Source organism: Cinclus cinclus, chromosome 3, assembly GCF_963662255.1.
Source record: "Cinclus cinclus chromosome 3, bCinCin1.1, whole genome shotgun sequence".
Classification (NCBI taxonomy): domain Eukaryota; kingdom Metazoa; phylum Chordata; class Aves; order Passeriformes; family Cinclidae; genus Cinclus; species Cinclus cinclus.
The window spans coordinates 38,898,049-38,910,905 of NC_085048.1; positions in this window are offsets into that span (position 1 = coordinate 38,898,049).

Below are 12,857 nucleotides of genomic sequence, written 5' to 3' on the forward strand. Positions count from 1 at the left end.
GTCTCGTAATATTTGGCCTTTCTCTCATATGTCATATTCCCATAGTCCTTCTGATACTGTACAATACTCTCAACTCACCATGCCATTTTTACCTACCCTTACCAAGGCTGAGAACTCTTGCGTTTGAAAACAAACTCTACTGATTAAGAGTGAATAAATCAAACTAGTATTTTTTTATTTAAATCTTGTAATTTTTGTACTAATTTAATTACTCTGTTTTGAAATTGCCTTCAGGTGAAAACTTTAATATTTCTAAATATCCTAACCTGTTACTATGAAATAACTCATTCACAAGATAAAATGATTTCTTGATTTGTTTCATTAGGGCTGACTAAGGTGCAGGAAACCACCATTTCTTTGGTCCCTATAACTCTTTTCTGGGCAGTAAGCTTTCCTGCTTCCACTGATGTGGGCACGTTTTTGTGAATTTGTCTTGGTATCCCATATAATTTAACCACGTGCACTCTCTTTTTCCTTGTAAATCTAATCCTTAGACATCCTTCTGAACTCTCTCCCTTGTTATAGTAATAGAATGGTTTGGGCTGGAAGGGACTGTAAAGATCTTCTAGTTCCAACCCCCCTGCTCTAGCAGTGACACTTTCCACTAGACCAAGCTGCTCAGAGCTCCATCCAATGTAGCCTTGAAAACTTCCAGGGATAGGACACCCACAACATCTGTGGGAAACCTGTACCAGTGCATCAGAAGTCTCACAGTAAAGAATTTCTTCCTAATATCTAGTGTGTATGTCTCATCCTTCAGCTTAAGACCACTGCCCTGAGTTTGTAGAAAGTCCCTCTCCAGCCCTCCTGCAGGCCCCCCTATAGGTACTGACACAATGCAACATTTCCTTTTAGAGTTTACAAACACTGTCTTGTTGCACTATTACTACTAGTATTGTATCATTACGTATATTTGTATGCATATATTCTTAACAAATAAAATGCAAAAGAGTTGAGAGCTCTCTCTTCAGTGCTAGCTCCTTCCCTTGGAGGAGCTATATCTTGGGCTATTAAATTAAACACTCTCAGAGAACACTGGCATATGATCAAGCTGGAAACCAGAAGGATTCTATGCCCTTTTCAAAAAACAATCACTACAGCCAGAAACAAAGTGGGCTTCACCTCATTCATTCTGGATGACTGCAATAATCCCTTCTGGCTGTTTTCATGCTCATCATTCGAAAAGGGATAAAGGCATCTTCAGAGGGCAACCTCTCCCCTCCATCTCTGCACATGATGACAAGCTTGTGCTACTAACACAAACAACTTATGGTAGAACAATCCCTGCCCACAGCATTAATGCAGGTTCTGTTTAGTATCAATGTCAGGCAAAAATAAAGGAGGGAAGAAATGTTTTTTATGAACACAAGGACCACAGGCTTTGTGTAAGACAAAAAGTTCACCCTTTGCTGGATAATACTTCACCAACAAAGAAATTAACTGTAAGACAAGAAAGCCTAATCTATGCCCCCAGTCTGGACTTGTAGCAATCTGAAAGCAAGCCTGCTCAGGCTGCTGTCAAGAATGCATCAAATAACATAGGCCCTATGACCTGCTCCTTTAATTCCCTGACTATTTGAAAGCTCTACCACTAGATGATTTCCAGGGCCAGACTACCATCAGCATTTTTATTTCAGATAAATTATTAACCTGTGTTCTTTAATATCACAAAAATATATTACAAACATCCCAATTTAATTGACTCTTATGGTGGGCTGATCCATGTGCCCACAAGAGCCACTCTTTTCACACCCCTCCTCAACTGACCAGGGGAGAAGGAGTATTACGAAAGGCTTGTATGTTGAAGTAAGAACAGGGAGAGACCGTTCACCTGTTACTATGACAGGCAAAAACTCATCTTGGGGAAATTAGACTAAATTATTACCAATTAAATCACAGTGGGGAATGAGAAAACAGAGCTCAATATTAAAAACACCTCCAACCCCACCCCTCTCTTCTTCCTTAGTTTAAGGTTCTGCCTAATTATCTCTATCTCCTCCCCACCAGCAATGCAGAGGGATGGGGAACAGGGGTTGCAGTCAGTTCACCACACATTTTTTCTGCTGCTCCTTCCTCATTAAGGGAAAGGCTCAAACTCTTCCTCTTCTCCAGCGTGAATTCCTCCCACGGGAGTCTTCTGTGAACTTCTCCAACAGAAGTCTCTCCCACAGGCTGCAGTTTTTCTTGAACACTCATGTGTGGTTCCCTTCCACTTACATTGGCTCTACTGGTCAGAGGAAGCTTCTGGCAGCTTCTCACAAAAAGCCACCCCTGTAGCCAAAACCTTGTCACACAAACCCAAGAGTGTCATAAAAATTCCACTTTCTAGAGGTCTTACTGCTTGAATGAAAGTTATAATTTTCTATTTTGTCCTATTATATTTCAAAGATTGCACAGCTCAGCAAAAGCATATAAAGCCATCTACATCATTATTTTGCAAAAATGACCAATTCCATTAACTTTATTATAGATTTTTCTTTCCCTCCATTCCTTCTCTTAAAAATTTATTTTTACACTAACTCCTTTAGAGAAAGACCTCAATATCAATTACAAGCTAAAGCTCTTCTTTCTTTTACCTATATAAACTTTTCCTTTACTAGACCTTAACATTTTTTTGAATAAAATATGTAACCAACAGGAAAAAGGTTAACAGAACTTTCCAGAATAAATAAGAAATATTTTAGCAATGAACAAGAAAATCTCACCCAAAGTTCCACTGAGGTTTATGATTCAACAAGCTGAGAACACCATGAAGGAAAGGAAGCTGTAGCATTCTGCAGGGACTGCAAAAGAACATAAATTCAACAAATAATTTTGGACTTAAAATCTTGGAGCAAGAAAATTAGATCCCCAGGGTAGTATCTTTTAGAGCTGTGTAAGCAGTAAGTCAGCAAAGGTAACTTCTGCATTTCTGATTGACTTTGTATAGGTATTTCCACCAAGGCTCTAAAAGAAACTAATCTGCCATCAGATAAATGTAAAACCCTCCTAGAGACAATAATCTGTTTCACACAGGAAACAAAAAAAGGAGCATTTAGTTTTATGGAGAAAAGAGGTCACCAGAATGATCCTACAAATAAAATTTTACTGGGGTTTAAGCTCTTTAATCTATAGAGGAGAAGAGGGAAATACAAAACCATACATTTGCTGATGATGAACATGAACTGTTTTTCAGGTCAATTTAATAAAAACAAAGGTCAACTATAAAAAGGTACAGAGGGCTCTCTCGAGAGTTAGTGGAAAGCTAACCGTCCGCCCCATAAAATTCAGCACTAGAGATAAAGATATGCCTGTATTGAAAAAAGTTATCTGCACAGTAACAGATGCTAAACCAATATTTACCACCCAGAAGAAAAACAGATCTTCAAATTTTCATAGTATGCTCTAGGAAAACATCAGCCATGTGTTCAGAATTGTTAGCAAAAGAACAGAGCAGAAAACCAGGAGGCAGCTATATACACTGTATATTTAGATACACCACCTGCTGCAATACATATCTATGGCATCTCTTCAGTACTATGTTCAGTTCTTGAACACTGAGCACCACTTGATCTCTATTAAAAAGCAACTGAACAAAGATATCATAGAGGTCTACCAAGTTTTTAGTGACACAGGGAAAGTGAATGATTGCTGTCACTCATAAGAATAGAAAAAGTCAAAGAAATCACAAAATGCCTCTGGAGATCATGTTCTACAACCTCTCCAATCTCTCTGCTCAAGCAGGGCTGCCTAGTAGAGGCCGACAGTAGGGAAAAATTTTCTTCTGATGCTCATGGGGAATCTCCTGTTTCAGTTTCTACCCACTGCCTCTATCACCTGGTACCACTGAAAAGATCCTGGCTCTGCCCTCTTTGTATCCTCTCTTCAAGTATTTATATACATTGCTAAGATCCCCCTGAGCCTTCTCTGCTTCAGGCTGAACAGTCCTGCCTCTCTCAGCCTTTCCTCACAGAAGGGATGCTCCAGTCTCTTCATCATCTTTGTAACCCTTCACTCTACTCTCTTCAGTATGTCCATGTCTTCTACAAACTGAGGAGCCCACATTTGGAAATTATTATTTCCCAATTAATTATGAAAACACTTGCCACAGGATGTTGTGGATGTCAGAGCTTCTCTGAATTCAGACAGTGTTTGGGACATATTTCATATCATTATACAGATGTCCATCTAGGAAGAGGTGAATCATTCATCTCTCTCTTCTGACTGCAAAGGATACATGGCCTTTTGATTTGAATATAGACATCTGAGCACATACATGCAGTTACTTGACTAGCCCTAAATATATATATAACAATTTGCTCACTCAGGTGAAGTTTACATCCTTTATACCACACAACCTCACACTCTGATGTATGAAGTTCAGCAGAGGCTTAGATGACAATGTGCATCATAAAAGCTTTAAAGAGGAAAAAAAAAATCAAAAACCAGAGAAACAAGTGCTAATTATCACAGTAAATAATTAAAGCTTCAGAAATTACTGCTATATTCCAAATTTTCCTTAACAGAAGGAACCAGACAAGGGGAGAAGGAGTAAAAGTGTTCTGCATCCTTAACTCAGTTGAAAAGACTGTGCTACCCTGCACAGTTTCTCAAGCAGTAGCACCCAGTATATAGCAAAGGACAAAGGACTCAATCTATAGCTTGTTCCTAATAAACCCAAAAAATGAAAGAAAAATTATCTCACATATGTTCTCCCACCATCCCAGCTCTCTATGCAAATAGCTACATCCCCTTTTGTGCATCTAACCTAGGAAGAGGACTGCAGGCTTTAGATCCCGTGTTGCTCCAGTGCTCCTTGCTTCCTGATGGTTTCCAGCAGCACCCTTCTCTGTGCTCTGTTTATCACTCTCAGTATGAAGTGTGTGCAGTGCACACAGAATCTGCATGCTCAGATACTGGTTTGGATTTACACTTACCTAACCTGCAGGCAATGTTCTTTCTTTCCTATCATCCTTCATGAAAGTGACTGACAAATTCAGCCAATAAAATAAAGAGATTCCCTTCTGTTGCCACCATATATAAATTTTTCTCTTTTTTCTTCCTCCCTACTTAAAGGCCTTCTTCCATGAGAATGCATATGATTCTTAACCATGTGCCTCAACCCTTCTTCCTACCCTTCCAACTTCTCCAAAATTATATAAAGATGAAAGAAACCAATAAGGTAATTTCATAGCAACAGCATTTCAGTTCTCACTAGATCTTTGAGAAAGGCAGATCCTGTAATTTCAAAGCCCCAGTCCTCACTGAATGGTAATCACACAGCTTGTAAAAGACAACCATGTTTTGATAGTTTAAATGGGTAAGTCTACTGATGGTCAGGTATTCTAGCGAGAGGCAGATAGTTACCTTTTTGTCACAGCATTCTCGCTTTTGGAACGTACTCTCACAGATTCTTTTCAGATGCAAAATTTCAGTACTGAAATTTACTGTGTACACACATTTTCTCTCAAGCAAGGTTCTCAGTCATATACATTTTTTTTTATGGAACATAATAGACACAATTATTTCAATGAAGTACATACTTAAACCTAAATAACACACAAATTCCATTAATCAAGTATAATTATAGCTAGAACTATGGTGTCTGTTTTTAACAGCTTTAGAAGCTAAAAGGTTCCTGTTCAAAATTTGGATAGCATGCTCAACTGGAAATAAAAGATTATACGTTATATGCAAAGCTGACATCAGCCAAAGCCAGAAACTCCAAAAAAGACAAAAGAGGGAACATAACAGTGCCATAACAACAGTTAAGTTTAACGCAGATCAGAACACACTATGAACAGCTGCCAAAGTGTTCAGTGACTTAATAGATTTGTCTCCTAAAAGCAAGCATATATTGGCAATACTGACCAGCACGAAGATTTCATGCAGCATACAAAAATCATTCTTATTCAGAAACCTGAAGGCAGCACTGCCTGTACAGTGATCCTATTTTTTTGGGATACTTTAAGTGGTCCCAGAAGCATGCTTTATAGCTACTATCAATAGTTTTATTTTACAGACAAACTTTGGCAAAAAATTATTTTTTGCAACATAAAAAACATTTAAGAAGCAAAATATTCTTAGGGGGAAAACAATAGAAAGAAGCACGAAGGACATAGGCTTAGTTTGTTTTCAAAAGAATTTATGTGCCATGATGCTCGAGTACATGCTCTCTGACACCACATTATTGTAACAAAGCAGCCCAGGACATACACCCCTCTACATATGATCTAAGCATTGCTTCCTATGCAATTAAGCAGAGGCAGGAACATGTTACAATGGAATCCTTTCTGCTAACACCAGAGAGCACTAAGCAGCAGGGACAATGTTCTTACTCACCTAAAAGGAACTAGCTGTTTTCAATTTTAATACCTATTTACATATAACCTAAATTGAAGGTAATCAACTACACTGCATGAGTAGATGACCCATAAAACTGTTCACAAGAGGCATTACTTTAATTTAGGAAATTGTTCTTTTTTCCACTCTATAAACACTCCTGTGGCAAATTTCATAGGAAAGTACTGTGGAAAACAGTCACCTCTGCTTTGGGTCATTTAGTAGAACTAATTGCCCTCTCGATAATATTTCCTTATGACCTTAATTCAGAGAGCCATTAACTGTCAAGAAACATCAGTCATAGCAATCATTATCACTACTGTAAACTATAAATACTCAAAATGTAAAAAATAATTCTATTTTCTTAGCTCTTGGGAAAAATTATGTTCACCATTTGCAGATCACGTGAAAGGACTTGGGCAGTTCTAGGTTCATTTCTAGTTCTGTCATATTACCCCTGACTTCTAACTTTCCCATTAGTTCCATGGTCACATTAACCATAACCATGATGAAAAGCTGCGTGAGTACTGTAGCACCTCGAGCAACAGCAAATGTTGAACATTATTGAAAACATACTATTTTAACTCATATCCTCTGCCTAGTTATTAACATTCAACTAACAAGTTGAAAGCTTCCTAAAAGACTGGATTCCTAAAATTTAAGTGGGCCTTTGAATTATGCATGCAGTCTCTATGTCAGTGTAGAAAAAAAATAAAAAAACAAAAAACAAACCAAACAAACCAAAAAACTAACACACAAAACCCAAAACATACCAATCCAGACAGGCTCCCATGAAGAGCAGGAATCATAAGTCATCTTGTGCTGTTTTATTCAGCTAATTACAGTCTTCCCAAATAACCTGCCAAAAAAAAAAGTGACACATTTACATTCAAGGCAGGATAAGAGCAGAACAGCAAAATTTTCCCTGTAATGAAACTTCATTTTTACTGAGAGAAGTAGAATATGCTGTGTCTCCTGACAGAAGGCAGATTGCATGCCCCCTTTCTGGCAGAAGGTATAGAAAGGACTAAGGCATCAATCAAAGTTTCATCAAACCAGAGATCCTCAGCTATATCACCTGTGGATCATAAGAATCTCACCATTTCATAATTGTATCTGTCAGGGCTGGAGTAACATGTCTTTTCAGGTCTCATTCAGCTATGTTTATTTCACTTGTAGATAAGCACACAGCAGCCAGCTGCCATAAGTCTTACTGGATGTATCAAAATAAATTCTTACCCTTAACCATCAGTATCCTGATCTTTATATCCCTAAAGATGCTCTAAACAATAATATTTAAATCTACTACTGAGCATCATAAAGGAGGAAAATAAATTTTCCCCAGACAGATAAAGATAACCGTGATGGTAAAACAAAGGACAAGAAAACAGGTCTAGAGAAAGAATAAATCCTTAAAAGTTTCAATGCAGGACCTTAGCACTTCCTTTATACATGCATGTACTAATCAATCATCATCACACAGCTAATATGCCTCTGGTAGCTAAATTATTTCTGCAAACTGGGCTTAACACAGCTAAAAAGCTGCATATTCTATCATGAGTTCATGACAGATATCATCAGTTCTTAACTGAGAATGTCAATGTTCAAGGTAACTTTACCTTATAGTCTTAGAAAGAAGCCATAAAATTTCAGTGAGCCTTGAAAAAAACTATTAGTGTGACAAACTCAGTTAAGTGACCTAGTTAATTTGTGAATATTATGTATATATATATATATATATATATAAATACATACATATAAAGAGGACAAATGTACAAGACACTTTACGTGCTTGTTTTTAAAAGGCTACATAACTTTTAATTTCTCCAAGAATAAGCTTTAGGAACATCTCTAAGTCACCTCCACACTGGAACAAAAGATATCAGGATCCTTCAGGAGCAGGTTTCTAAATAAATGATGCACAGAGGGGCTGAAGGACAAACCAGCCAAGGAGTTTACAGTGGCCTCCAGCAAGGAAAGCAGTAACAAGCTGAACTCCAGACCGCTCATAATGTACTGACCCCTCTGATCATTCAGTGCTGAGTTTCTGTATCTGCAGCCAACTCAACACAGACTTCAAAGACCCAAAACATAAGGCTTGATTTGCAGACCAGAGTCTGCTGAGACATCTACCTTCTGCAGAACACATTATCTAGCCACAAGGGAAGCCAGAGTCTGAAAGATTTTTCTGATAACCTATTAACACAAGTTGTTTTCCACGAGCACAGAAATTTGGTCATTGCATTTATCCCACAGAGAAAAAAAAAGAGGGAAGGAAAACCATTCTCAGATTGTATGTATAAAAGAGATAAAATGTAGCCATTGGATTATTACAGACTCCTCCATTTGGTTTGTTCCCTCTTTAGTGAGGTAATACAAACTGGTAATCTTCCCTCTTCTGTTTTCTGAAGTGCCAAAGAAGTGAATAGGTTTGCAGGAGACTGGACAAGATTAAATACCTCAATAACCTGTAAGATCTTCCCACCAGACAAGTGTATCCTCTGACACAAGAGCCATTTCCAATCTCTACTTACATGATCATAGGAAATATTCCTAACTCTCACTAAAATAAAAGTATCTTTAAAATCAATTTAGACAAGGATCTGAAACATCACAATGAACTAGGAAATTCTTTCACTTCAAGCCTCCAAGAAGGAAAAAAACAGAAGTACTTTTTCAAAGTAAATCTGGAAAATTTAATAAAATTGGAGTACCTTGCAGAGCTTGCTGGGCAAGACTGCTTTGGGTAGTTTTCTGTTGACAGTTAGGGATTAACACTGTTTCATAAATTCCTTTTTTTACACTCCAATATAAATGATTAGTCAAATTTTTTTCTAAGAACAGAGAGGAAAAGCTTCATAACCATTCATGAAATTTGAGTGCAAGGACTTGTGATCTCGCAAAGAGCTCTATTTGTGGAATTACAACCTTGATAATAACAGTGTTTAGATCTGGCAGAGCTACTGATAGGGTAGTCTTGACCTCTTCCTCTTTCATTCACTTATTCCTGAACCCAGCTCCCCAGAACCAAAGCAGAAGGAATAAACTAGACTAAAACAGAGCCCGGCAAGCAAATTTAAAAGCTTCGCATTTCTGGCCTGAAGTTGTGAGATGCTGGGGAACACAGAAGAAGGCTTAAGATGTAGATTCAACTTCTACATACTAAGAGGTATTTTAATTCAAGACAGTCTGTCCTGTGCCACAAGCAAGAATGCTGCAAAATCCATTCTTACTGAGAAAAATTTGCATCTTACTTTGATTCCCCAAACCAGGAGGTGTCATTTCCAAAGAACTGCAATAGTGGAATTAAAATCACAAAGCCCTTAAACATAATTAAACTTAAAGGCGTTTCCCACAAGTATTCAGATTACATTAAAGACTTAGCATGAGACTAGAGAAGATCAGAAATATTGTGAAATTGCATTTCTAATTAGTCGTAATTTTGTTACGTACTTTACTGACAATTATCTACATCTCCTCATGCTTAGTCTATAGCCATATTTTATCAAGTTTTCCTAACATTTTCTTGGGATACTAAGTTTAACCACAGGAAGCAATGAAGTGAAATACTGAAAGCTTACTTCCTTCACAAGAGTCAGTCCATCAGAAGATAATAATCAAGTAGAAAAGTCTGCTTCAAGTCAGAAAGCTTTAAGACAGTTGTCCTAAGGCTATTTTGGCTTTTCAACTCACTGGAGAAACTTCTCCACTATATTCTCTGAATGAAAGACTGAACTCTGTGAAAATGTTCCACTTTCATATACCTTAAGGTAAAGATCTAAAAACTCCTTGCATTACATCACTCTTACCTCCTCTGTAGCGCCCCAGTGTACCAAACATATATTATTGGATTGCCTTATGCTTAAAGCAGGGCAAGATGAATTGTTTTTGACAGTAGTTTGGACAACAGCTGTTAGCACACTGTCTTCTTTTGTAAGCAAGGGCATACAAAATTCATTTTATAAAAATGGGAATGCCAGCAGCAGCACTCTACACTGGTGGAATTTACGATGTCTCTCCCACAGAAACATGCTTCTTGAAACAAAATTTATTTTAACAAAAATTCATCACTTTACAAAAAGATGCAGGGATATTAGTGAAAAAATGAACAGAATGATCAGATATATATATTGTATACTCTTTGCACTGTGCCGCCCACAAATTCCTGGGATTTGATTTAGCTCCCAGAGCAAAGTGATCAGGTCTGCTTCTGCTTTCCCCTCAGAGATTCAGGACATGCTAGAGCCAAGTTCTGCCTGCCCAGGAGTCTTGCTGCTGCAATACAGGTGTTACAGATCTCACTTCTTGGCACTTGGCTCTCATGGAAGAAGTGCTGGTAGCAAGTCAAATGAGGAGACCCCTGCTCACAGCATCCTGTTCTGAGAGTGCTGAAAGGCCACAATGGAAAGATTTAGCTGTGAACTAAGCAAACATTTACTTTGTATGCCTATTTAGTATTAAACCTTTCTTCTCATACATACATACACATGTGCACACATGCATATATTCCCAATACTTATTATCACCTCTATTCAATCAAAGACAAACATAAAATGTTTAATACAAAAAAAAAAAAAACATCTAAGTTATACGGTGCCTTTGATTTTTTCCCTCAGATTTACCCTATACTTTGATTTTAGTCTAAATTAGTCTATTAAAATCAGCTACATGTTACTATTGTAACTTATTTTTCCTAATATAGAAACAGAATAAATATACTATCGAATTCTTGATAGTTATCTGTGTCATCTAACTGATTTGATAGCTTCAGAATTATTTTTGGGTCACGTCAGCCAACTGGAATAAAACTTTTAAGATAGCAACGATTTTGGAGAAACAATCCAAGTCAGAAATGCATTCATACTAGAGATTAAAAGACAGTTAAATAAAGAGTTGCCATCTGGACAACCCTCAGGGTCAGATGACTTATTACAGACATCCAGACCCTATGCAATACAGGCATTAGCAATTTCTGTACAGACCCAACAAGCAGGGCTTATAACGTGCATCCCAAATAGACAAAAAAAAAAATTACATTTGCAAGCCAAAAACATTTAAATTAGCTAGCCTGATGATTTTTAAAGCACACTGTCTTTTTCATATATACAAGACATTGGTACTTCAATATTTCTGAGCTTTTAAATTATGAAAATGCAAAGCAAACAAATATATGCATCAACTGAAGAATTCAAATCCTCTTTAAGAACAACTTTTTTAAGTACCTTGTAATTCCTTGTTAAAAATAAAGTAACAGTTAATTGAAGGGATTTTGTATACTTATTAGTTCTGTGCTACTTAGAACCTTTTAAACAAACAGAAGACCAAATCAAATTACTTCCATGGGCAGTTACAGCAGTTCTGAGTTCAAGAACTTCCTATTTAAGAAAGGTTTCTTTCCACAGAAAAGCTCCTTAATTTGTAAGTTAGGGATTTTCACACTATTTTTAAAAGTAGAGAAACAAAAAAATTAAAAATCGGGAAAAACACATATCACTCAAAAGAATAACAAACCAACCAACCAACCAAATAAAACCACTGAAAAATAAAAACATCCCAAATCCCTCAAACTTACAAAGAGAAGTATTACCTTACCAGAAAGGTGTAATACATTCTTTCCTGTTGTCTTCCACTTTGGTAGCTAAAGATCATATTGCCCTACTCAACCAAAGACTGTTTAAGTATGCTCAACTAATGAATTTTGCAAAAAATAACAAATAGTGTTTCTTTGGTTATGGAGAAGTTTATTTAGTCTCTATTTAGATATCAAATTGAACCTGAGAAAATACTGTATGGAATTTATCATCCTGCACCCAGAATAATTCTATATAGCATAAATGTAACATACAACTTCTAATTCAATTACAACTATTCAGTAACAGCTGAAAAATTCAGACCAAGAGACTGGTATCAACCTTTTAAAACACTAAAATACACAAAAGTTAGAAACAATTCGAAGTTATAGGCACAATTTATAAGAAAACAAGTGCAATGACATCTGCCATGAGATCAGAAAATTAAACACTTGCCTCTATGCTCTCTAGAAATCTCTTTATAGACCGCAATGATACTGCTGAAATTAACATTACTCAGCATAAGACATCAAAAACCAACATACATAAAATCAGAAGTGATGCTTCTCCCGCTCAGGAGAAAAACAAGAAAAAAAACTCTTTTAAAAGACCCAGCTTTCTCATGGGTCCTAGTGCTCCTTCCACCACACAATGAGCACAGAGTGACTTATAGGGAAGATTCAAGGCATCAGGAGCAACCAGCCACCAGGACAATTAAACTTGTTCGGTCCCAAAGCCCCTCTGCAAAGAAGTGATTATAGAGGAAATGTCATGTTTTATATGCCATGAAGTTCTAGTCGGTGCCTAGCTACTGTTCCAGTGAAAAGACAGTGGCAGATCTTGATCCATATGCAAACTGACAGCACTCGTATAAATACAATAGGTCCAGTCATTTGACAATCATGGAGGGAAAAGTTATAGTGCCTTAATGCTATCTCCACAAAGACCTCTGTTGCCTACCTGGCA